At 36.8% G+C, this 24,054-nt stretch overlaps 1 long non-coding RNA gene across 1 annotated transcript in view; it reads left to right on the top strand.

Moving 5' to 3' along the window:
* LOC138705235 (uncharacterized) overlaps positions 1 to 22,093 on the top strand; it is a 118,060-nt gene extending 95,967 nt beyond the window's left edge. The window contains exon 3 of the long non-coding RNA XR_011333674.1: positions 22,014 to 22,093. This is a non-coding gene — a long non-coding RNA (uncharacterized lncRNA). The remainder of the gene's footprint in view (positions 1 to 22,013) is intronic.
* Positions 22,094 to 24,054: the final 1,961 nt, after the last annotated feature.

The following is a 24,054-nucleotide window of genomic DNA, read 5'->3' as shown; positions in this document are numbered from 1 at the left end:
GCTTCCATTTTTATTGTACCTGCATTTCTGAATGTACTTCACTCTCACCCCTTCACTAATGTCCTTGCTCCCGTCAGACACACAAACTTACGGCCGCTGTTGCATTCGAAGTCTTCAAGCAGTGAAGTAAACACTGCAGTGTATAGTGTGTTTCAGAAATATGATTGCGTTTTCCATAGAAGAAAGAACCTATATTAATAATATCGTACTAAAAAATTATATTCAAGAAACGATAAATTCAACTTCAGAGAATATGCTTCAAAATGTTTTTAATAATATGCGTACTGAATTGAAGCCTGCATTGTAATGAACGGCAACCATTTTCAGCAACTTGTTTAAAAATTCAGATTAGCTTATTTTGAATTGAGGTGGCTAGAAGCAAAGGAATGCTAGTGACATTTGTAATAACATGAGTTAAGTGCATCCAGTGTAAACAAAAGTATCTAAAATTTTAGTGGCAAAGGGATATTTTAATCGCATCACACATTAAAATTTAAATAAAAAATTTCACCGATTTTACGAAAGCTTAAATATTTAAACCCCATTTTCTCAAAAGTAACAAGTGCACTTACAGCCCTTTACTTATGAGCCCCTCAATTTAAATGCACTCTCTATATGTATGTTAACATCAATAATTAATATGCTAAATGAAGTAGACATTACATAACGAACATAGCCGCCTGAAAAGTTGAGTTTTTGAAAAAAAAAAAAAGTTACTACTCAACTGTATTTTGATAAATTCCGTAAAAGTGATGATCAAACTGAAAATCGTAATATCGTATTTCCCTACAACATAAATGGATACACTACTTTTCTCTCCTCCTATACCCAGTAAAATGATTTGTTTACATATTGCACTAGTAACATCAAGCTCCTGTAATGGAAGGGGGCAACAGTGTTTCCGAGCATAGCCAGGTTAATGTTAAAAATGTTGGAAAAAATAAAGTGATATCCCTGTACAATTTTACATTTATGCTTTTGACAGTTATAATGTTAATTTCAGTGGTAGAAAGGAAAATTAAAATTTAAGTAATTTTATTGTAATACAATAAATGTACACCTGAAAATGAAATTTGCTTACGGACTGATATATCGATGATCGAAATTAGGTTTGCAATATATTGAAATATTAATATATCGGTATTTAAATTTCCTCCATCACTATTAAATTGTCGTTTGTATGCTCGCTTCTCCCACGGAAAAAGTAAAGTTCAACAATGGAAGCACGTTCTGCTTTAGTCCACCTGTTCATGTTCGAAACTACAAAGCCACATCACTCACCTCCTACAAAAGTTAGGATCGTAGGTTTTATTACTTCCATTGTCATTTTTAAAAGCGTTTAATTCTTTTGATCCACTCTAGAATACTCGTATATGCCCTAACTCTTGAAGAAAAGATATACCGTAAAACGAGGTGACTCCGATATAGTGTTGTGAAACCGACCAATTATGTTTTTTTGAATAAACAAGTGTGGCCAGATGTCGCTGGTAATTTGAAAGCATTGGTGACACTCATGTTTCTAACGAAGATAATATATCAGCAACAATTGATATTTAAATCAAGCGCAACTCACTGTGTTCAGTAGTGAGAAGGATTCCAAGGTGTGCTACATTCTTGTGTTCGAAAATTTTTGGAGAAAACATGTAATGTACTTCACTACATATTTTGTTAATTGAGTAACATAACATTTTATTTCATAGGAGTCCCTTAAGGGGAGAGGATAGTAATTTTTAAAACTTTTTTCCTATTTGGTGTCAAATATTAATTTTTTGTATGTAGAGAGCTCATGGCTATAGCAACTCAACCAAATATAAATATTTTGAAAAAATTATTTGGGAGCCAGAATTGCAAAAGAAAATGTACCGAATGCAGGATTTTACTAAACTCGATATATCTAAGCCATTTTTAAAGATAAATTCAAACCGTTTGTTACAATTTATTTGTAAAAGCACGCTCTACAAACTGTCTGTAACAGAATTTTGATATTAGTTCCTAGATTTGTAAAATAAACAATTAAAATTTAATAACATTTTTTTATTTTCTTTCTTGCAAACAGAGAGACTTATTTTTAAAATGAAATCAATTAGGGAAATTCCGTTACAGAGAAAAGTTTCCTAGTAGTCTAGAGAATGTGTATTCTAAATTTCAGTCATACATCTTTAATAGTTCAAAAATTATATCGATTTTTGTCTGGCAATGTAGCAGAAAAAAATAAAGTTCCAGAAACGGCAATCAAAGGGGGTGTGATTTAATAATCCAGAGCGCAGGAACTTTAAAAATGGCGTCTCAACATCCAATAAGGGCACAGATACCCACAAAATGTTATACAATGTATTCCACACACATCACAGAGTATTTTAAAGAAAAATTTGGTTTTGAAAAAAAAATGAAGTTCCGGAAACAACAAACAAAGGGCGGTGTGATTTAAAAATCCAGAGCGCAGGAAGTTTAAACATGGCGTCTCAACAACCGATAAGGACACAAATACCCACAAAATATTATACAATGTATTCTACACATATCACAGAGTATTTTAAGGAAAAAAAGTTTTTTTTGAAAATTTACTCATTTTTCACCAAAAAATACCATCCTCTTCCCTTAAGGGTTTGTGTAAAGTATGATGTAACTTTTTATGGTTAACTCTTAGAAAATTGAAAATTTTGATTGGATTCACCCCGTGTCACGGGGTTATTTAGCGTCTGTATGAAATGAAGGTGATGATGCCGGTGAAATGATTCCGGAGTCCAGCACCGAAAGTTACCCAGCATTTGCTGATATTGGGTTAAGGAAAAATCTCGGAAAAAACCTCAATCAGGTAATTTGCCCCCACCGGAATTCTAACCCGGGCCCCGTGGTTTCGCAGTCAGACGCGCTAACCGTTACTCCATAGGTGTGAACTCATTCTGATGTTATATTACATGCCAGATACATGCAAAATATGGTGAACGACCTAACAGATAACGAGAGATACATATAAGAAAAAGACTTAGACATATTAATAATCTTTGTGCAACTGGAACAGGCCTGAGAGACTAAACCTTGCAGCATGTAACAACGATGACAATACAGTAGCGTGCAAATTAATCCGAACACGACATATTTTTACACTTTATGTCATTGTTGGCCTCACAGCTGCTCATACCGCTTTAATTGACATCTGTAGTACGTGTAATTCCTTCGTTGAAGGTCTGTGGTTATTATTTTTTTTTATAATATGTGACTTTTGCCTGTCGTTTTGTACTTATAAGCATTTCAGTTGTGTTGAAGACTTAATACTGCAATCCTGTGTACATTCTGTCGTCTTCACAAATGGATACAACTCCACTAAAACGGTCTAAAATTATAACATTAGCAGAGCATTCTTTTATGACACAGAGGCAAATTGCTGCAGAATGTCACATCGGTTTGGCTACTGTTAATTCGATCATAAAACGATACAGGGAGACTGGATCCATCACACCCCAGAAAAAAGGAAACTGTGGCCGGAAAAGGAAGACTTCACCTGCAGATGATCGTTTAATTGTCAGGAAAAGTAAATTAAATCCTACACTAACTGCTGTCGACTTAACCCGCGAGTTAATGGCTACCACTGGGGCGAATATTCACGTCATAACAATGCGGCGTAGGCTTTTGGAAGCTGGACGAAGGGCTCGTAAGCCTATGAAGAAGCAACTGCTAACCCCTGTTATGTGCAAAAAACGCTTAATGTGGGCAAAATTACATCAACACTGGACAGTGAATGACTGGAAGAATGTACTTTTTTTGCGATGAGTCTCATTTCGAGGTCCACGGCCACCGTGTTCCTTACGTACGGAAAGGATCCGAAAAAGTAACAGCAGCTCATCTCCAACAAGCACCCAAATACCCCCCTAAAGTAATGTTTTGGGGTTGTTTTACACATGAAGGGCCTGGAGCATTAATACCTATCAAGGGAATGATGAATTCTGACAAATATATTCACTTATTGGAAACCAGAATCGTACCCCACCTGCAAAAATCATTTCCGGATGGCAGAGATGTGTTCCAAGAAGACCTGGCACCATGCCATACGTCTCGAAAAACTACAGAATTCTTCAACAACAAGAATATTCAGGTACTCCCCTGGCCAGGCAACTCACCCGACATCAACCCCATTGGGAACTTGTGGTCAATTTGCAAAAGAAGAATGCAAAAATGGATTGTTCTACAAAGGAGAAAATGATTTCTGATCTCATTGGTGTATGGTTTCGCGATGAAGAAATGAAGAATATTTGTGAGAAATTAGTGGAATCCATGCCAAATCGTCTCAGAGCTGTTATTAGGAACAAGGGAGGCTACATAGATTACTGAGGTATGTCTTAGATCCTTTTTTTTTATCCCGTTTGAGTGTTTTTGCATAAGTAATTAAGTTGTTCGGATTAATTTGCACGCTACTGTTTATCCTTGAAGACGGAACCTGTAAGTCAGGCATGAGACGATATTAGCTCCCAATCATGGTAGAAGAGCTCGACCTTGATCACGAGCGCATAGCGCATTCACTGTAACGTAGACAACAGGGATGTACATGCAAATGCAGTGAATAAAGGCAGCAATTATTACAATAACTTGCGTTACTAAATTTCTGGCTATGTAATAGGGCCAATTACTCAGTTATTTAATATACATGTACATATATAAACAAATTGCAAAGGGAATGGTTTTTAGGAACAAAAAGAGAAATAGGAAAAGTTAATTGTATGTAAACCATTTTATTGTTATAGCAATTATTTATTATGTAAATACTTTCCATTGGTTAGGAGAAACTAATAGGGTCTACCTGCTCGACGTGTGTGATCTCTAAGTACTTTTGAATATTTGTTGAAAAAATAATAATGGCAATATTGATTGAAATAGAGTATATTGATTGTGTGATTGTGAAAATGTAGTCCTTACTCTCCAGTCGTGATTAGGCTATGTAATGAGTTTTCTTAGAGTGATTTGTGAGATAGACGTAACACGAAAAAAAAAACAAATTGATTAAATTAAGATATTGAAAGCCATCGTAAATTTTGGGGTCAATCATTTAAGGGGATATGTATGACTTTTAAAACTTCCACAATTTCGGCCAAAATTTGTGAAATTTAAACTATATAAACAGATCTACAACAATATCATCTGTACAAAAATGTTGTGCAATTAGGTCTAATAGTTTTGAAATTATATTTTAAGTATATTTTATATTGACGTTACTAAAAAAAGCTCCTTGCATCAAAGTTTTCAAAATGTTTAGTTCATATTTGCTAAAAATCCTGAAAATAGTTATTGGAATAAAAGTGAATTAGCATTTTGAGTTTAGTAATAGTATAAGTTAAAGTGCAATCAAAGATAAAATATTATTTCTAAATTAAAGAAACACGTAGTCTAATAAAAGTAAATATCCAGAAACAAGCAACAAATAAAACATCAACTATACATTTAAAATAAAGAAATGGAATCTAGATACCATCTGTTGACCCAAATGTCAATTAATTTACCTTCGATGTCAATTCCGAAATGAATTTATTTTCTCTCTTCTCCTGAATAATGCCTATATTTTTTCATGTTGCGTCTCATAATGCCGTTTTATGTTGCTTTTTTGCAAATGATATTTTTTTACACAACGAACACTGGACGTCATCACCATGTTCGAAGCATAAATATTGTATCTTCCACTCTTCCTTGAAAGCTTTAAGCGCTTCCGTTCCGTCATGATGCGCTGTGTTCTAAGATCTGTACATCCTTTAGCAATGTTTACAGGTAAAAGAGCTCCGCGCGCGCGCAGCGGGCATAAAATAGCTCTCGCCCGCAAATATTAGTCACCATCACAAGACTGCTGTAAGTCGTTCGAAACTTTGGATATTTCGTAATTTTGTACAAATGCTCATAAACTAGAGAACAATTCAACCATCGGGAAAGCACAAAATTTCGGTATGTTTGGAATTTGAACAGTACGAAGATATCATGCAGTAACCGTTTAACTAACAAAGCAGACTTATTACAACTGTGTTCATGATAAATATGAGTGATTGCGCTAGAATGTCTTAACTTGGCAAGTTGACCGGAACATCCTGTTCGTTATTGTTATGCAAATTCATTTGTTCCATGTGAATGGACTTGCCTGTAATCCTCTTACTCGGTACAAAATACATCACGTTAACGCATGCTAATCGTGGTTTAAAACCCACACATGGTCCACTTCATTAACGGTCACTGTTCCATGTCTGTTTGGTTACAGATACTATTTAATAAATCACTGTATTTACCATCCAAATAATCGTAACGTTTGACTACCACGGAGAATGATGAAGTATTCCACAAAAGCCATTTTGTTATTACCATTAGAATAATTATTATTAACAACACCAGTAACAGGACTCAAGGACTAGACTCAGTTCCGATTTTTGCGGATATTTTGATCAAACTCCAGGCATTCATACGTAGTGGGGTCATGTGGTCAGTGTTGCACAACGCCGCCACTTTAGAGAACACAAGACATACACCCAGTTCAAATGGGTGAGAAATAAATGTCACTTCCATGCTTAGAGTTAAACTCGAGTCAGTTGAATTTGTGAATAGAAGAATGTATTGTTCTACCTTATCAATGATTCTGCAACCTCTCGGATAGTCTTTCGATTCCACGTCTGAAGAAATTTGCTGGTTCTGAGTTAAAGAAGTCATTAAGCCAAATTTGTAAAGCATCTTCGTTATCAAAGGAGCTCCCTTGAAGATTGTTGGCTAGAGAACGGAAAAGACGGAAATCTGAGAGCGAAAGATCGGGAGAACATAGGGGACGTTGAATCACCTCCTAACCAACAGCGTATTCCGAATCTCACCGATCCGGTGGCATCAATGACGTCACGTTGCAGCGAAATAAAAAACAAAACTGCTGGAAGGATCGATGGCTGTCATGGCGTCTGTACAAGTTGTTGTCTGTGCTACGCTAGCAAAATTTTGCGAAATTTTCGTACTCCCATCTCGTTCAAAGAAAAGATAGCATAAACAATTTATTTCTTGAACCGGTAGTAATGACGGGTCCGTTGACATGTTCGCTCATAAGCCATTAACATATTGTTTTTACGTTGTGCTCATTACAAACAATACAGCAGAACTAAAGCAGAACACACCGCCATGACACAACAGTGCACGATGTTATCCGTCTGCTAATTCCCGCCCTATACAAGAATCAATCAGATTCACTGATGGCGGCTGATGGAGACTGCCACCACTTCTGCAAGTTGATGGCACCGGTGCGACACCGGTGGAGCATCAATGACGTCATCGGTGGAATTCGGAACACCGTGATGCCATCGGAGATTCGGAATACGCTCCAAGTTCTTGGATACCTGTTAGCAGAGTGCGAACGTGCATTGTCGTCTTGCAGTAGCGCTTAATGCAGTCTTCCCAGTCGGTTTTCTTTAATTGCGGCAGCAAGACATCTGAGTTGTTGGCAATAAATGTAAGCAGTTATGGTTACATTCCTGGGAATACGTTGATAGTACACGGTGCCTTCTTTATCCCACCAGACTCATTACATCTTCTGTGGATGGATTCTAAATTTTGTTTTAATGTTATGTTTTATTTAACGACGCTCGCAACTGCAGAGGTTATATCAGCGTCGCCGGATGTGCCGGAATTTTGTCTCACAAGAGTTCTTTTACATGCCAGTAAATCTACTGACATGAACGTGTCGCAGTTAAGCACATTTAAATGCCATCGACCTGGCCCGGGATCGAACCCGCAACCTTGGGCATAGAAGGCCAGCGCTATACCAACTCGCCAACCAGGTCGACCACTACTAAATTTTGTACAGGTTGTTGTGCGCTGAAACGACAGAACCATTTTCTTGCGATGTTTTTCCAATCCCATTTTCCCTTCACGGCATTAATTGAGTAACAAACATAAGTGACAATCGGGAGGAAATTAAACGCAGAATAAATGTAGGAAATTTCTGCTCTTACTCGGTAGAGAAGCTTTTGTCATTTAGTGTGTTCTCAAAGAAGCTGAAAGTTAGAATTTATAAAACAGTTATATTACCTGTTGTTCTTTATTGTTATGAAACATGGACTCTCACTTTGAGAGAGAGACAGAGGTTAAGTGTATTCGAGAATAAGGTGCTTAGGAAAATATCTGGGGCAAAAGGGATGAAGTTACAGTAGAATGGAGAAAGTTACATAACGCAGAATGCACACATTGTATTCTTCACCGCACATAAGTAGAAACATTAAATTCAGACATTTGAGATAGGCAGGGTATGTAGCACGTATTGACACAGAATAAGAATAGTAATTTATTTTTCAATTGTATTCCATCATCATATCTTCATAAACTGGCTCGTTATTACTGACCGTCAACAGAATTTCTCCAGTACTGTACGAAAAATTACTGTAGGCACGCGGATTGCATAACCAAGACCATTTTTCCACATCAGAGTTAGTGAAAATGTGTATTTTAGCAAAGAATCTTATTCAATATTTGGCTTCATCCCAGAATTATCTCTTAATACTTCGTACAGTGAGAAAATAAAAATGTTTGCATGAACTCCTCTAGTGTTGAAAATATAACCGGATTTATTATTAATTATATCGTCACTTATCTCGTGATTAACAGAAGAAAATTATTAAAACGTTCCATTTGAAGGTGAATTTCTTCACTATATCAATAATTATAAAATAATTGTCCCTGAGAAATGACATCTGCTGAATGCTGACTACAAATGGTACCAATGAAACCAGCATTCGATTCGAGAATTTTCGTTTGCATTTTTGACTTAAAATGTCACTGGTCAAATGCCTATGAAGGAGCAAAACGCAGGTACGCCCACAGGATAGGACATGAACGAAGGACACCTATCCATATCCGATGTGGGATGTGAACCCACGGACCTTCGGACCGTGTAGGCGCCTGGCCCGGCACATTATACTGTACTACACAGAGTAAATCAAATTCAACCGACAAACTGTGTTGATTGTTCACTGATAGGACAATCATTTGAAGTATTTTAGGTCATAAATCACATGCTGGAAACATTTTGTTTGTTAGAAACAGGGCGCGAAATTATCCAAATAAGAATCCGATAATAAAATTACTTGCTGTGGGACGTTTGCGCTAACACTGTACCTCAACTCATTACACTATCCGCAGCACATTTTCAGACTGACGTACTTTGACAATTCTCTTTGTGGAATGGGCGTGGTGATCCATTATCTTGGCCTGCTAGGTCACCTTATCTTAGTCCGTTAGATTTTTTTGTTTGAGATCACATGAAGACCGAAGTTTATCGCACTCCAGTTGCTTCAGCTGAAGATTTTGTTGCACGGATCGTTCCTGCATCCTGTGAGTTAGAAATTCTTGTTGCGTTTGCGATGGTCAGGTGGTCAATGATTATGAGGTATAGAGACTGTGTCGAATGACGAGGACCACACTATGAACAAAATCTGCGGCAATTTGTGTTTGTTAGCTTATTGTGCATTTACATCCAAGGGTTCATTATTTTCTTTTTTTTAATTTTGTATGTACAGTCACACAGTATTAATTTGATTTTTTTAACTAATTCAGGTTTTACATCTTGATTACGCAACTTTTAACACTGTATCATTTCGGAATATGTATGATAAGACTTTCTTGTGTTAAATTCTGACGTACAGCTGGCGCCAGCGTTTTTGGCGTGTGTCCTAGATATATAGTGTCCAGTTTGTGAGGATGTTGCTAGTGCAGCTGAGAATGGTACCACTTCCTATACACGTCACATCAGCCATTTTCCAAACACAGTTGTCAGACTGACTGCGGCAAATGTAAAACACTCGCACTTAACGTTCCCATTACTTATTTCACGCCAAAAACGGTGACGCGGACTGTACCTTGTTTGCATGTTTCGACCTTTTATGGGTCATCCTCAGAACTGGTCGTTGTTGGTCTTGGCGCCAGAGACATCAGCACAGACATGGAAATACTACACATCCAACCAAAAAGCCAGAAACTAAACACACTAGAACAATATGAAATATACAGACACACGAAAACACACCCCAACGAAATTCTCAACACACAACTCAATTTCAAAACACACATACTCTTTGACTCTACATTATACCACACGAACACACCCTCACAGGAAACAAAACAAGAGGCGCCAAGATCAACAACGACCAGTTCTGAGGATGACCCATAAACGGTCGAAACATGAAAACAAGGTACGTTAGAATTTAACACAAGAAAGTCTTATCATACATATTCCGAAATTCAGGTTTGTTAAAATAATTATGATTGCGTTACAAGTAAAGGTAAAAGTAAGGTGATATAGCAAATGTCAGTTTTAAAGCAAAAATAATTAACACCTGTATCTTGTAAACAGTTGGTTTCTGACCACTAGTTTCCTATCCTATCTGTAATGGATGTCCTCTACAACTTTTGGAAGTTAGTCGGTTTAATTTAGATTCACTCTGTATTTAAGGATATTTAACGTTGCGTAAAATTCAAGACTGGGTTCGAACTCTGATTTGTTCATACATGTTTGTAAATTGCCAATATTTTAGCTCTTGAGAATTTCGACATATCAATTCGACCGAAGTTTTTTGAGGATGGTAAGGGCCACTCATATTTAACTGGCAACCTAGTTGTATTACAATAATTTTAAATCGCTACAATTTTATGTTCTCATTAAACATTATAAAGAAATATTATAGATTTATTAATTTGTCCTACATAATAATATCTGTAATATTGACAATTAATATTTGAAGAGAAATGGTGGTTGACATTGGACCTACACGTCAACATGCCTAACTTGGAGTCAGGCCACAAAGGGAAACATTGAAGGAAGGGGGTTCGGTCCGGTGCTGTGGATTGAATTCGGCGTAGCTCAGTGGTCAGAGCGCTTGGTACGTAGAACCAAGGACCCGGGTTCGATCCCCGGCGCCGGAGCGAATTTTTCTCCTCAAATGTTAATTGTCAATATTACAGATATTATTCTGTAGGAAAATTAATAAATCTATAATATTCTCATAGCTGCAGTGCATATGTCTGTACAGATTACTGTGCACTTAACTGCGGAATCCCGGCCTAACAAGTCACTCAACTGAGTGCGCTCCTCATATAATGCCAGTAAGTTGACATTGGACATATACGTCAACATATATGCCTAACTTGGAGTCAGGCCACAAACGGAAATATTGAAGGAGGAGGGTTCGGTCCGGTGCTGTTGATTGAATTCGGCGTAGCTCAGTGGACAGAGCACTTGGTACGTAGAATCAAGGACCCGGGTTCGATCCGCGGCGCCGGAGCGAATTTTTCTCCTCAAATATTAATTATAAAGAAAGGTATTCTGATTGCGCAAAGGATTTCCCCGGGAGTGCATATTTTCAATTTTAATGATACTTAAAATGATTTTCAATGCGAAGTCTTTATTCATATTTATTATCTACGAATAATTTTATTCGAAAATGATACACATTGAGTATAATAAAATTGCTGTAATAAAAAAGGATTTTTATTGAAATCACAATGTGACTTTATATCTTTAAACAACACATTTATACAAAAAAATAAGGTCCAATCACCTTCTTCGTCCATACTTTCTTATTGTAGGAAGTAAAAAGAGAAATTATTATCATGCTTAAAATATAGATTCCGACATTTTCACGTAACGACATATTTTCAGCATCCCAGATATCGAAAAAAATTGTTTTATTAGCGGCACTCTGTCTGTCTGGAGTGTTTAGCCTAACTAATGGACAGATTGTGTTTAAATTCGATATAGAGCATTTATAAGTTGTTTATTTCACGAATTATGCACATGAAATAATGCATTTTCTAAAAATTTATATTTTCTTAAATAACACAAAATGGTCATATATTCCAAATATCTTGTGACCGATCTTTACATAACGTAAAGTGATGTGTTAAATGGTAAAGGAAACATGTTCCAGAAATATTGTGTCACGGAAATTATTATTCATACAATTGAGATGTTTACTTTCAAAAATGGCCGAGTCCATTTAACTCTTTTTAGAAGGACAAAATGGACAGGTGTATAGCTTTACTATTTTGGATATATTTATGTAAAATTACTTGCCGGAGCGATCACATGTAGACAGGTGCTAGTTTTATTCCGCTGCATATCTTTACGTAGAACTACGTGTGGGTGATGCAAAAAATGAAACGAGGTTGTGTACCCAATTATCATTAATTAATTACTGGGCTAGAAATCACGGCACTCTAGAGATCCAACGGAATCATACACGGCAAGAATAAGGCGATGGTAGCTACATCGCAAGCCGTCCAAATTTCTTACGAAAACTATATCGTTGCACTAGCCGTGAAGTCTCACAGGCGCCGTTGTAGAAGCGAGCCTCAAACCAAACGTGTCGCGCATAAAATGGCGAAATTCTCTTTCTCATACCAATTTCGTACCGTGTCGTTCTGCATTGTAACTAACGCAGTGACTATGAGTTGATTTTGCAGCCTACTGTCACGCCGCTCACGCTTTCCCTCAGCTGTTGTCTTTCGAATACCAGAGGCCTCGGCTTGTTCTGTAAGTACGGCTCGTCGGTCGCTGATGTAGGACTACTTTGCGTCGTGTTTCTTGGGTATCTTTCAAATTTTTAAGTCCATTTCCTTCGGGCCTTCGAACTCTGTGTAAATTTAGGTTTTCCTACCGTTCCGATACACGTCCGGGCCTTCAGACGAAGCGTTGACATCAGCGCTGTGAAACGTGGTTCAAACGTGATGACATTAATACATAGCGCGGCACTTCTCCGAGTATTTCGTTGCTCTTCTCATGTTCTCTTTGTCATCCCCTTGTTCTCCTTGGCATCCCCTTGTTCTTCTTGTCATCTCCTTGTTCTCTTTGAGGTCCCCTTGTTCTCCTCGTCATCCCTTTGTTCACCTTCTCATCCCTTTGTTCACCTTCTCATCCTTTTGTTCACCTTCTCATCCCTTTGTTCACCTTGTTATCCCTTTTTTCACCTTCTCATCCCTTTGTTCACCTTCTCATCCCTTTGTTCACCTTCTCATCCCTTTGTTCACCTTGTCATCCCTTTGTTCACCTTCTCATCCCTTTGTTCACCTTCTCATCCCTTTGTTCTCCTTGTCATTCCTTTGTTCACCTTCTCATCCCTTTGTTCTCCTTGTCATCCCTTTGTTCACCTTCTCATCCCTTTGTTCATCTTCTCATCCCTTTGTTCACCTTCTCATCCCTTTGTTCAACTTCTCATCCCTTTGTTCACCTTGTCATCCCTTTGTTCACCTTCTCATCCCTTTTGTTCTCCTTGTCATCCCTTTTTTCTCTTTGCCATCCACTCGTTCACCTTATTATCGCATTGTTCTCCTTGTCACCCCTTGTTCTCCTTGTCATTCCTTTGTTCTCCTTGTCATTTCCTTGTTCTCCTTGTCATCCCTTTTTTCACCTTCTGATCCCTTTGTTCACCTTCTCATCCCTTTGTTTTCCTTGTCATCCCTTTGTTCTCTTTGTCATCCACTTGTTCTCCTTATCAACGCATTGTTCTCCTTGTCACCCCCTTGTTCTCCTTGTCATCCCTTTGTTCACCTTCTCATCCCTTTGTTCACCTTCTCATCCCTTTGTTCTCCTTGTCATCCCTTTGTTCTCTTTGTCATCCACTTGTTCTCCTTATCATCGCATTGTTCTCCTTGTCATCCCCTTGTTCTCTTTGTCATCCACTTGTTCTCCTTATCATCGCATTGTTCTCCTTCTCATCCTTTGTTCTCTTTGTCATCCACTTGTTCTCCTTATCAACGCATTGTTCTCCTTGTCACCCCCTTGTTCTCCTTATCATCCCTTTGTTCACCTTCTCATCCCTTTGTTCACCTTCTCATCCCTTTGTTCTCCTTGTCATCCCTTTGTTCTCTTTGTCATCCACTTGTTCTCCTTATCATCGCATTGTTCTCCTTGTCATCCCCTTGTTCTCTTTGTCATCCCCTTGTTTTCTTTGTCATCCACTTGTTCTCCTTATCATCGCATTGTTCTCCTTGTCATCCCCTTATTCTCTTTGTCATCCACTTGTTCTCCTTACCATCGCATTGTTCTCCTTGTCATCCCCTTGTTCTCCTTGTCATCCCTTTGTTCACCTTCTCATCCCTTTGTTCACCTTCTCATCCCTTTGTTCACCTTCTCATCCCTTTGTTCTCCTTGTCATCCCTTTGTTCTCTTTGTCATCCACTTGTTCTCCTTATCATCGCATTGTTCTCTTTGTAACCCCCTTGTTTCCTTGTCATCCCTTTGTTCACCTTCTCATCCCTTTGTTCACCTTCTCATCCCTTTGTTCTCCTTGTCATCTCCTTGTTCTCCTTATCATCGCGTTGTTCTCCTTGTCATCCCCTTGTTCTCTTTGTCATCCACTTGTTCTCCTTATCATCGCATTGTTCTCCTTGTCACCCCCTTGTTCTCCTTGTCATCTCTTTGTTCACCTTCTCATGCCTTTGTTCACCTTCTCATGCCTTTGTTCTCCTTGTCATCCCTTTGTTCTCTTTGCCATCCTCTTGTTCTCCTTGTCATCCCGTTGTTCTCCTTGTCATCCCGTTGTTCTCCTTGTCATCCCTTTGTTCTCCTTGTCATCTCCTTGTTCTCCATGTCATCCCTTTGTTCACCTTCTGATCCCTTTGTTCTCCTTGTCAACCCCTTGTTCACCTTGTCATCCCCTGTTCACCTTGTCATCCCCTTGTTCACCTTGTCATCCCCTTGTTCTTCTTGTCATCTCCTTGTTCTCTTTGTCGTCTCCTTGTTCTCCTCGTCATCCCTCTTTTCACCTTCTCATCCCTTTGTTCACCTTCTCATCACTTTGTTCTCTTTGTCATCTCCTTGTTCTCCTTGCATTACCTTATGCTCATTGTCGTCCTCTTGTTCTCCTTGTAATCGCTTGTTCTCTTGGAGCGGCGAGAGGAGCTTGTATTTTTGTATAGCAGCATTTCCCGGGTTATCCCCATACTTAGAGCAGTGAGAGACATCGTACATAAAAATATGTACCGGAACTTGTTGCAACTGTACGAAATCATATCTTCCTTAATGATGTTCTTCATAGACTTCTAATTAATTATGAGTATTATGATACAGTTGTTGTAACCAAAACGTATTACTTTTGTTGGAAAGAGAGTCTGAAATATGGATATAATCGTGTTTGAAACCAACTAGATCTTCATCAGCTTTGAAATGTATCAAAGAGGACTTTAAGTCCACACCTGTGGAGTAACGGTCAGCGCGTCTGGCCGCGAAACCAGGTAGCCCGGGTTCGAATCCCGGTCGGGGCAAGTTACCTGGTTAAGGTTTTTCCGGGGTTTTCCCTCAACCCAATACGAGCAAATGCTGGGTAACTTTCGATGCTGGACCCCGGACTCATTTCGCCGGCATTATCACCTTCATATCATTCAGACGCTAAATAACCTAGATGTTGATACAGCGTCGTAAAATAACCCAATAAAAATAGAAATAAAAAAGACGACTTTGTCACTTTTTAAATTTAACATCACCTAATAGCTGAATCTCTCAAAAGTACTGGTTGATCGATCAAAATATTTAATCGATTAACTCTTTTATTTTATTGTTAAATTTAACTTGTGTTGGGTGATAAGCATAAGTATTAAATATTGTATATCTTTATATATTTTATCGTTATGTTACAAACCAACGATTTTAATTACTTACGAACATATTTATTATGAGGCTTATAATTTATTGTGTCAATTTCTCCGGGAATTTTTGAGACAAATATAAATAACAAAAAGTATGAAGATTCACCTAGTTAATACTGCTTCATCCATGATTTTAAACGTGTGAGTGCATTCACATGCTCCGAATTAAGTGCCGCTTTACGTTTAGCAACAATGTTTTCTGCATGACTAAACACGAAAAAACTTTTTTCTGTCAAGCACTTCTCCACAATCGTTCAATTTAAATCCAAACGTTTCACCGAGTTTATCTCTCAAATTCTCATATGACATAATTGAGTTTACACTTTTCACAAAACACAGAAAATTGATTTTTTTTTCTTTATCAAACTAAGCACACAACCTTCATATACAAACTCAGTACAGAAACTGCAACTGCAAAAGCAGAGCATTCGAAACAGAAGACTGGCCCCTATTGTAATCGCTCTCACTTGTGCACAGTGTAGATATGGTTATTTTATAAGGGATGAGGGGAGACGAATCCCAGAAAAGTATATATTTCATATGCTAAGAAGATGAGCTGACAACAGGGTGGAAGTTTTCTTGGAAAACCATGAAACTTAACAAAGGTTTCGCATTGTTTCAACTTTCAATAGAGGTAGACTAGGTCACTGTCCTCATATCTCCATGTCTTTCTGAAGTGTTTGTGTAAAGATTTTCCCTACGCTACCTGGTTCACAGTTAGAAAAAAACAGTACTATTGTGCTTTAAGTAAGCAATTTCCGAGAGAGAAATATTATCTTTAGTATGAGCTTATATTAACTAAATAGTAATTAATATAAACTACAACCGATTAGTTTTAATCGACTCTATTATTCGATTAAATATTTTGATCGATTAATCTTACAACAGAAATTCATCGATTAATCGATTAGATTAATCGATTAAATCCCACAACACTACTCAAAAGCCCTGCACAATTCTGTGCTTTGAGATTCCCAAAGCTCAAAGATTTAAGTCTGCCGACATACGGCAAGGCCGTTTTCAAACTGACTCATTCAGTAGTCTTATTATTTCTGCTTCGACATGTAATTTGTTTTAAAAGTATGTTACAAAATTAATTTTCAAAAATTTATCATTTGCCTTTCTCGTCTGTTTGAAAATTGAAAACTTTGGAGAGAATTTCGCAGAATATCTAAAGGAAAAAATAAAATTGATGTTAAATTTCAGTTAAGATCATATTTTTTTTTATAAAGTCACGTTTAATTGAAAGTGGCATTACAGCTTCAGCTATAAACGGAAAAATCCGAACTTATTGCTTAAATTTATTGCTAGACGACGTCAAGAGCTGACATATAGTTAGAGGTTATTTTAAATCTAAAATAGAAATATTTTGTGCCTAGGCAGTATGCTTAAAACATTGGGATTAACATACAAATTCGAAGTTCCATCCATATCTATTACGCCTTTGAAACAGTTCACTGAGCTTAGATTAAATCAACAAGTAGGCTACATTCATGTTTACGGACTCATCCCTACTGCTTTTTCCTCGTGCTCTTCCTGGGAAAGGGGATCACGTTGTTTCTTCCTTAAGCGGTATTCATCTGTTGCTCCCAATTTAATTCAAGAAACAGGTTCTATAAGTATTACAAATATAATTACGCATAAATTGCTAACTTATTAAATAAACTACAAAGAAAATATACAACAGTAAACCATGTTTTACAGTTGCACAACCAAGCCAGCCGTTTTAACAACAAGTAGCACGTCACTCGTTAATGCATTGCCATTAGCTGAAATTGGGTAACCACGTCTTGATTGTTTTTAAAATCAAACCCTATGTTTTATATTAAATTTAAACAGAATCTGATGTGTTTTGAAGCTCACTTCTACACTGATTTCATTCCTCTCATGTAGAGGAATCTATGGAAATGTGATCTTGGCCGTTTTTGAAACTTTACGCCTCAATTATGAGTTCAATAAAAAATTCAGATAAAATTTTTAAGCTTTAAAGATATTTATATGAATCTATTTTCAAATGGCCGTGAAGAAAGGTGGCCCGGGTTCGATTCCCGGTCTGGGCAAGTTACCTAGTTGAGATTTTTCGGGGGTTTTCCCTCAACCCAATATGCTGGGTAACTTTCGGTGCTGGACCCCGGATTCATTTCGCCGGCATTATCACTTTCATCTCATTCAGACGCTAAATAGCCTAACCTAAGATGTTGATAAAGCGTCATAAAATAACCTACCAAAATGAAAAAAATATATATCTGGTCGTTGCGTAGGTATACAAATAAGTAGAGTTGTCCAGAAATTTTCCTATTTTATGTAAGTCGCAAATATACAATCATTGGTTCTTCCATGTCACAAGTAGGTGCTTTAAAATTTAGGCAAGATCACACGACATTCCGGTCGCTCTTCGTAATCAGGAATTAACTTACAAACAAATATTCTCATGGGGGCAGATAAAAAGTTTTTTTTTTCTTTTCCCATGTTAATAATGTCAAAACAAGTGCTTATACAAATTTTTACTACTCGAGCTCAATCACGAGGGTCGTAAAAATAAGTTTCCCTAGAGCCGTTTACAGGAAGAAAATACAATTTCATTGGAAACATTTATTGGAACAGATACAAAAACTGTTGCGCTATTTTTCAACATATTCCTCACTGGAATTGAGACATTTGTCATACCATGGGATAACAGAGAGGTGCATACGGCTTTCAGACACTGGTTCCGCTCTCAGGCGGTAGACTTCTACGACACAGGGATACAAAAGTTGATCCAACGGTATGACTAATGTCTAATTTCCGGTGGAGAATATGTTGAAAAATACTTCATCACTATTTGTATCTGTTCTAATAAAACTTTTCATGGAATTGTGTTTTCTTTCTGTAAGCGGCCCCAGGGAAACTTACTTTATGGCGGGCTTTTATATTTACGCTCAAGTGGTCAAAATTTGTATAAGCATTTGTTTTGACATTATTAACATGGTGGAAGAAAAAAATTATATATATTTTTCTGCCCCCATGACAATGTTCTGTTCATAGCCAGTTGTAAACATCACTTTTGTAATCTATAAATTATTTTCGCTTTAAAGGTGATTTTTATCTGCAAATGCTTCACAATTGTGATCTCATTATATACCACTACTGTTTTCATGTTTATATAAATTTAAATGTTTATTTTCGTAAACAGCTAGGGAAAATTACTAGTTACTGTAATGTAGGCCTACTAAGCAAAATACAATGTGAATTTGTACAATATTCATTAACTACACCAATTTTTATTACCGGTGTTTTACCACACTGTAGTGATTTACCGTCGTATCCAACGGGTATAGCTTTGTCGAGTGCTCTACTCCGTCTGATAGGTGGCAGGCCTCTCACGGGGAGATGGTAAGATGATAGATACGAAGTGATGGAGAGTAATGAGGATTGGGAAGAAGTCAGGTCGTGGCCCTGGAGGGAACTGGCAAACGATAAGTCCAAGTCAAGATGACCGGCTCCTGGGATCGTACCCCAGACTTCTCGAAAGTAAGGTGGAAATGATAACTAATAGCCTACATCACCGTGCTCGGCAAATACACCAACTTACATTCTACAATCCAGAATTGAAAATATCTGCTGTATACTTACTTACTTACTGGCTTTTAAGGAACCCGGACGTTCATTGCCGCTCTCACATAAGCCCGCCATTGGTCCCTATCCTGAGCAAGATTAATCCATTCTCTATCACCATATCCCACCTCCCTCAAATCCATTTTAATATTATCTTCCCATCTACGTCTCGGCCTCCCTAAAGGTCTTTTTCCCTCCGGCCTCCTAACTAACACTCTATATGCATTTCTGGATTCGCCCATACGTGCTACATGCCCTTCCCATCTCAAACGTCTGGATTTAATGTTCCTAATAATGTCAGGTGAAGAATACTATGCGTGCAGTTCTGCGTTGTGTAACTTTCTCCATTCTCCTGTAACTTCATCCCTCGTATCCCCAAATATTTTCCTAAGCACCTTATTCTCAAACACCCTTAACCTATGTTCCTCTCACAAAGTAAGAGTCCACATTTCACAACCATAAAGAACAACCGGTAATATAACTGTTTTATAAATTCAAACTTTCAGACTTTTTGACAGCAGACTGGATGATAAAAGCTTCTCACCCGAATAATAACATGCATTTCCCATATTTATTCTGTGTTTAATTTCTTCCCGAGTGTCATTTATATTTGTTACTGTTGCTCCCAGGTATTTGAATTTTTCCACCTCTTCAAAGGAATAATTTCCAATTTTTATATTTCCATTTCGTACAATATTATCGTCACGAGACATAATCATATACTTTGTCTCTCCGGGATTTACTTCCAAACCTATTTCTTTACTTGCTTCAAGTAAAATTCCCGTATTTTCCCTAATCGTTTGTGGATTTTCTCCTAATATATTCACGTCATCCGCATAGACAAGCAGCTGATGTAACCCGTTCAATTCCAAACCCTGTCTGTTATCCTGAACTTTCCTAATGGCATACTCTAGAGCAAAGTTAAATAATAAAGGTGATAGTGCATCTCCTTGCTTTAGCCCACAGTGAATTGGAAACGCATCTGACAGAAACTGACCTATACGAACTCTGCTGTACGTTTCACTGAGACATTTTAATTAATCGAACTAGTTTCTTGGGAATACCAAATTCAATAAGAATATCGTATAAAACTTCTCTCTTAACCGAGTCATATGCCTCTTTGAAATCTATGAATAACTGATGCATTGTACCCTTATACTCCCATTTTTTCTCCAATATCTATCGAATACAAAATATCTGGTCAATAGTTGATCTATTGCGCGTAAAACCACACTGATGATGCTATTGTATGCGATACAAAAATTCAAAGTCCTACATTGTGAATGTTAGTTCAGCGAAATGAACTGCAATCAGGAACATAATTTCTAACATGATTAATAACTGAATTGCGACGAATGATAAAGTATCAGTGATCTTCAAGATATATTTAATTTTTTAATTTTAAAAGTTAAAAGTGAATCGATATGCCCCAAAAGCTTTTTTCTTGGTGAAATTACTCATCATTTACTACTTATATCTCATACATAAAATTTTAAATCAATAATATTGCTGTATAATTATTTTGAAAATCCAATATAATATTAACCGTTGCGAAATAATTCCTTGGTCTTGCACTTTGTTGTATTATCTTTGTCATTTTTGTAATATTGTTAGATAGATACTAATTTCGTGGAAAATATAGAGCGGATTTTTTTCATACTCAGTATCTACAAGACATTGCAATAGAAAACTATTGATATCAAGTTTTTATTTCAATGACAACGTAAGATTCTGTGACGTATTTATGCTAAAACTACATAAAACTGATAGGCCTAATTGTAGTTTGAAGTCTAGGTTCTCGATCGCTTTAGCAAACTTATGGTTGAGGGTTTGAATTCGTGGTACGAAATGTTCTGCATTATTGGTTTTTTTTAATTATGACGTAAGAATTAAAACAGATAGACAAAACCCGGAAATTTATGATATAAAAGAAAGGGGTTTATAATAACGTGATTATGGATAATTTTGACAAATATTAATATGATCTAATATAACAATTTTAAATCACTGCATAATAGGTATAACGAGAAAGTACGAATATGAGTTAAAAAATTAATGGTGCCGTAAACAGGGGTTACTTTGACCACAGAGGAAACTTTGAACATTTTTTCAGAAAATCATATTTAGGTTTCTACATGCTGCATTTGTTATAGATGGAGTAAATTATCATAAAAAATATCCTCATACCAAATTTACCTCCATTTATAACAGTGCAGCATGTAGGAACAAAAAATGATTTTTTGAAAAAATGTTCAAAGTTTCCTCTGTGTTCAAAATAACCCCAGTTTACGGTAGTCTACCCATTCTTGCATGTACTGAAGTCGGAATTACGCGGAACGCATATTTTAGCATTGGATAGGTTCGACAAGATTCCAGAACATCTCTCCTGCAGAAACAGAAGGTCTTAAGAGTCAAACCTAGTTCTGAGAAAAACGAAAAGTAAGTTTTTATACATATATTTAATCGCTTATTTTATTCTATTTGCCTCTTAGTGCGTGTAAAGTACTTTTATAAATATATTTTATCTGCACAGGATACCCTTCGCTTCTTATATCTGCATATGAGTAATTTTATTTTCTTATTTTTGCCTTTAATTTTTATTTTCCATAATTGTAAGCAAAACAACTGCATTACTTAAATTTACACATGCCTCTTAGCATTTTTTGATTTGCCTTCTATTTTGGGTATGACAAAGAGTTTTTATTAGCTAGCAGACGGTGATGTTGTTACTGCATTGGAATTTTCTTCGCCGGAATTGGCGCTTACGACCTTCTGGTTTTCAGGTGACGAACCCATGTCGGAAAACCCCACCCACCAGAATCAGGAAAGCCAAATCCCAGTCGAGGAGCCGGGGGAGGATGAAGGTAATCAGAAGGAGGTAGAGCGCCCTTAAAAGGGTTGGGGGGGTTCTCGATTTATGTAAATTTCGCTGAGGTATAGTAGCGGTGTTTTCTTTTATTAGAACACCAGATGTCTCTATCTGTCTCTCTCTCTGTCCACGATTTAATAATACTATATAATTTTATACAGTTATTTTCTCCTGTGTAACATTCATGATTTCTATCTGGGTTTCTATATTTGTCTGTTTAATCTGCAGCATTTATTTATCACTCTCTGTGCCTGCCTAATCTGCAGATCGTCCAAGTTGTAAGAAGGAAGTGGAAAAGTTTGGTAAGAATTAACTGCAATTCTTTACAGTTGTCTAACAAATACCAGGTACCGATTATAATATGTTTCTGAACTTAAGAAATTAATTGTTTCTGTAGATATAGCCTACTGTAGTAAGTACATTAATTGGCGGTTTTGTTTTCACATACAAATGCGTTTACGTATATATCGTTACAACAGCGAAAAACAGGTTACACTACAACAGTGATGTCAAAGAAAGCGCATTTTTCTGACCTTGACGTCGTGCGCGGGCAGCAAGCGCTAAGTATGGAAAGAGGAAGGGTTGTGTATATGAATAAGCAACCTGTTGGATTAAGAAAACAGTGGTGCACAAACTTCAAACGGAACGTGAAATTTTATGTCGCTATTTTTATATGGCTTCTTTCTGTTTTATATTATCTATATTGTCTGTAAAACAAAAGTACTAACACTGATTTCTTAATATTGCACTTGTGTTTTAAATCTTAATAACATAATAGAGAGTTAAGAAGGAATATTCACTTAAATTCCATAGTAGTATAATATTATACTGTATTAAGTGGCTGAAACACATCATTCATAAAGAAAGTGATATTCCAAAGAAAGAGATTGAGTATGACATGATAAGTTGGAATTTATATTGATGGTATCTTTAGCCTTACAGAAGTAATCAATAAACTAATCAAAACAATATTACAGTACAAAGCAAAGTTACCTAGGTACTGTAATCTGTTTTAAGTGTAACTAATATTACATAACAAAACTCTTACCGCATTATGCTTTTAAGGTGATATTTGTGAGCAACTTCCTATCATCAGAATATTAAATTATTTTCTCGAAATCTGCAGAAGCTATAGAGCTGACATTTTTAGAACACATGGGCACGTATCTTTTGCTTATGATGTAACAGTAGTTGCTTTGTTAATTTATTTGTTTACAAACAATTTCCATGCGAATATTTTCAAAATTTTCAATATACTATCTTCAGTAATACGTATATACGGTATATTATATTTACGAAAACATTCTGTAAGGCTACTAAATAAATAGGTCTATATCTGAAATTTTCACTTTTCTATACGAAAAGTTGAGAAAATATTTCTTTTGAATAAAAAAATCAAACTTGTGAAAAAAGAGCATTAAAATTAAAACTTGCATTCTTATAATGCACTTATACTTCTCAGGCAAATCTAAAAATTAACATGGATACAGTTTTAATAAGTTCTCTTCCCTTTATCTACTGAGTCAGTGCTGGCCATCCCTGAATATAGCTCGACCAAGCGGCATATACCACCTCTTTCGTCTGTCTCTTTCCTTTCCGCTGTAAAGCGCTCAGGCTCTCCTGGCCTCTAAAGTATGCGCTTGCTCCTCTGGGCATCAATTGACATGCCTGCTTTACAACATATACACTTAAAAACGAATATTGTTATAAAGAAACTAAAGTATATTTGAGGAGCTCACAACCAGAGTGGATCAAGTCCACCAGTGATCAGTTTGTGGATTAATACAATTTCAGATGTAGAAAACTTAGCTTTATTCATTGCTATAACAAATAAAATGCATAACTCATTTGTTACTCCACAGAGGGCAGCATTTCCTATGGAAGGTGAAGGTTGTTAAGGCGTGAGCCAGGAACTTTAAGACTCAATATCTCAGAACTATTACAGATGGACTTGG

Source organism: Periplaneta americana, chromosome 8 (genome assembly GCF_040183065.1).
Source record: "Periplaneta americana isolate PAMFEO1 chromosome 8, P.americana_PAMFEO1_priV1, whole genome shotgun sequence".
NCBI classification, from domain to species: domain Eukaryota; kingdom Metazoa; phylum Arthropoda; class Insecta; order Blattodea; family Blattidae; genus Periplaneta; species Periplaneta americana.
This window is presented reverse-complemented; position numbering and strand designations above follow the sequence as displayed.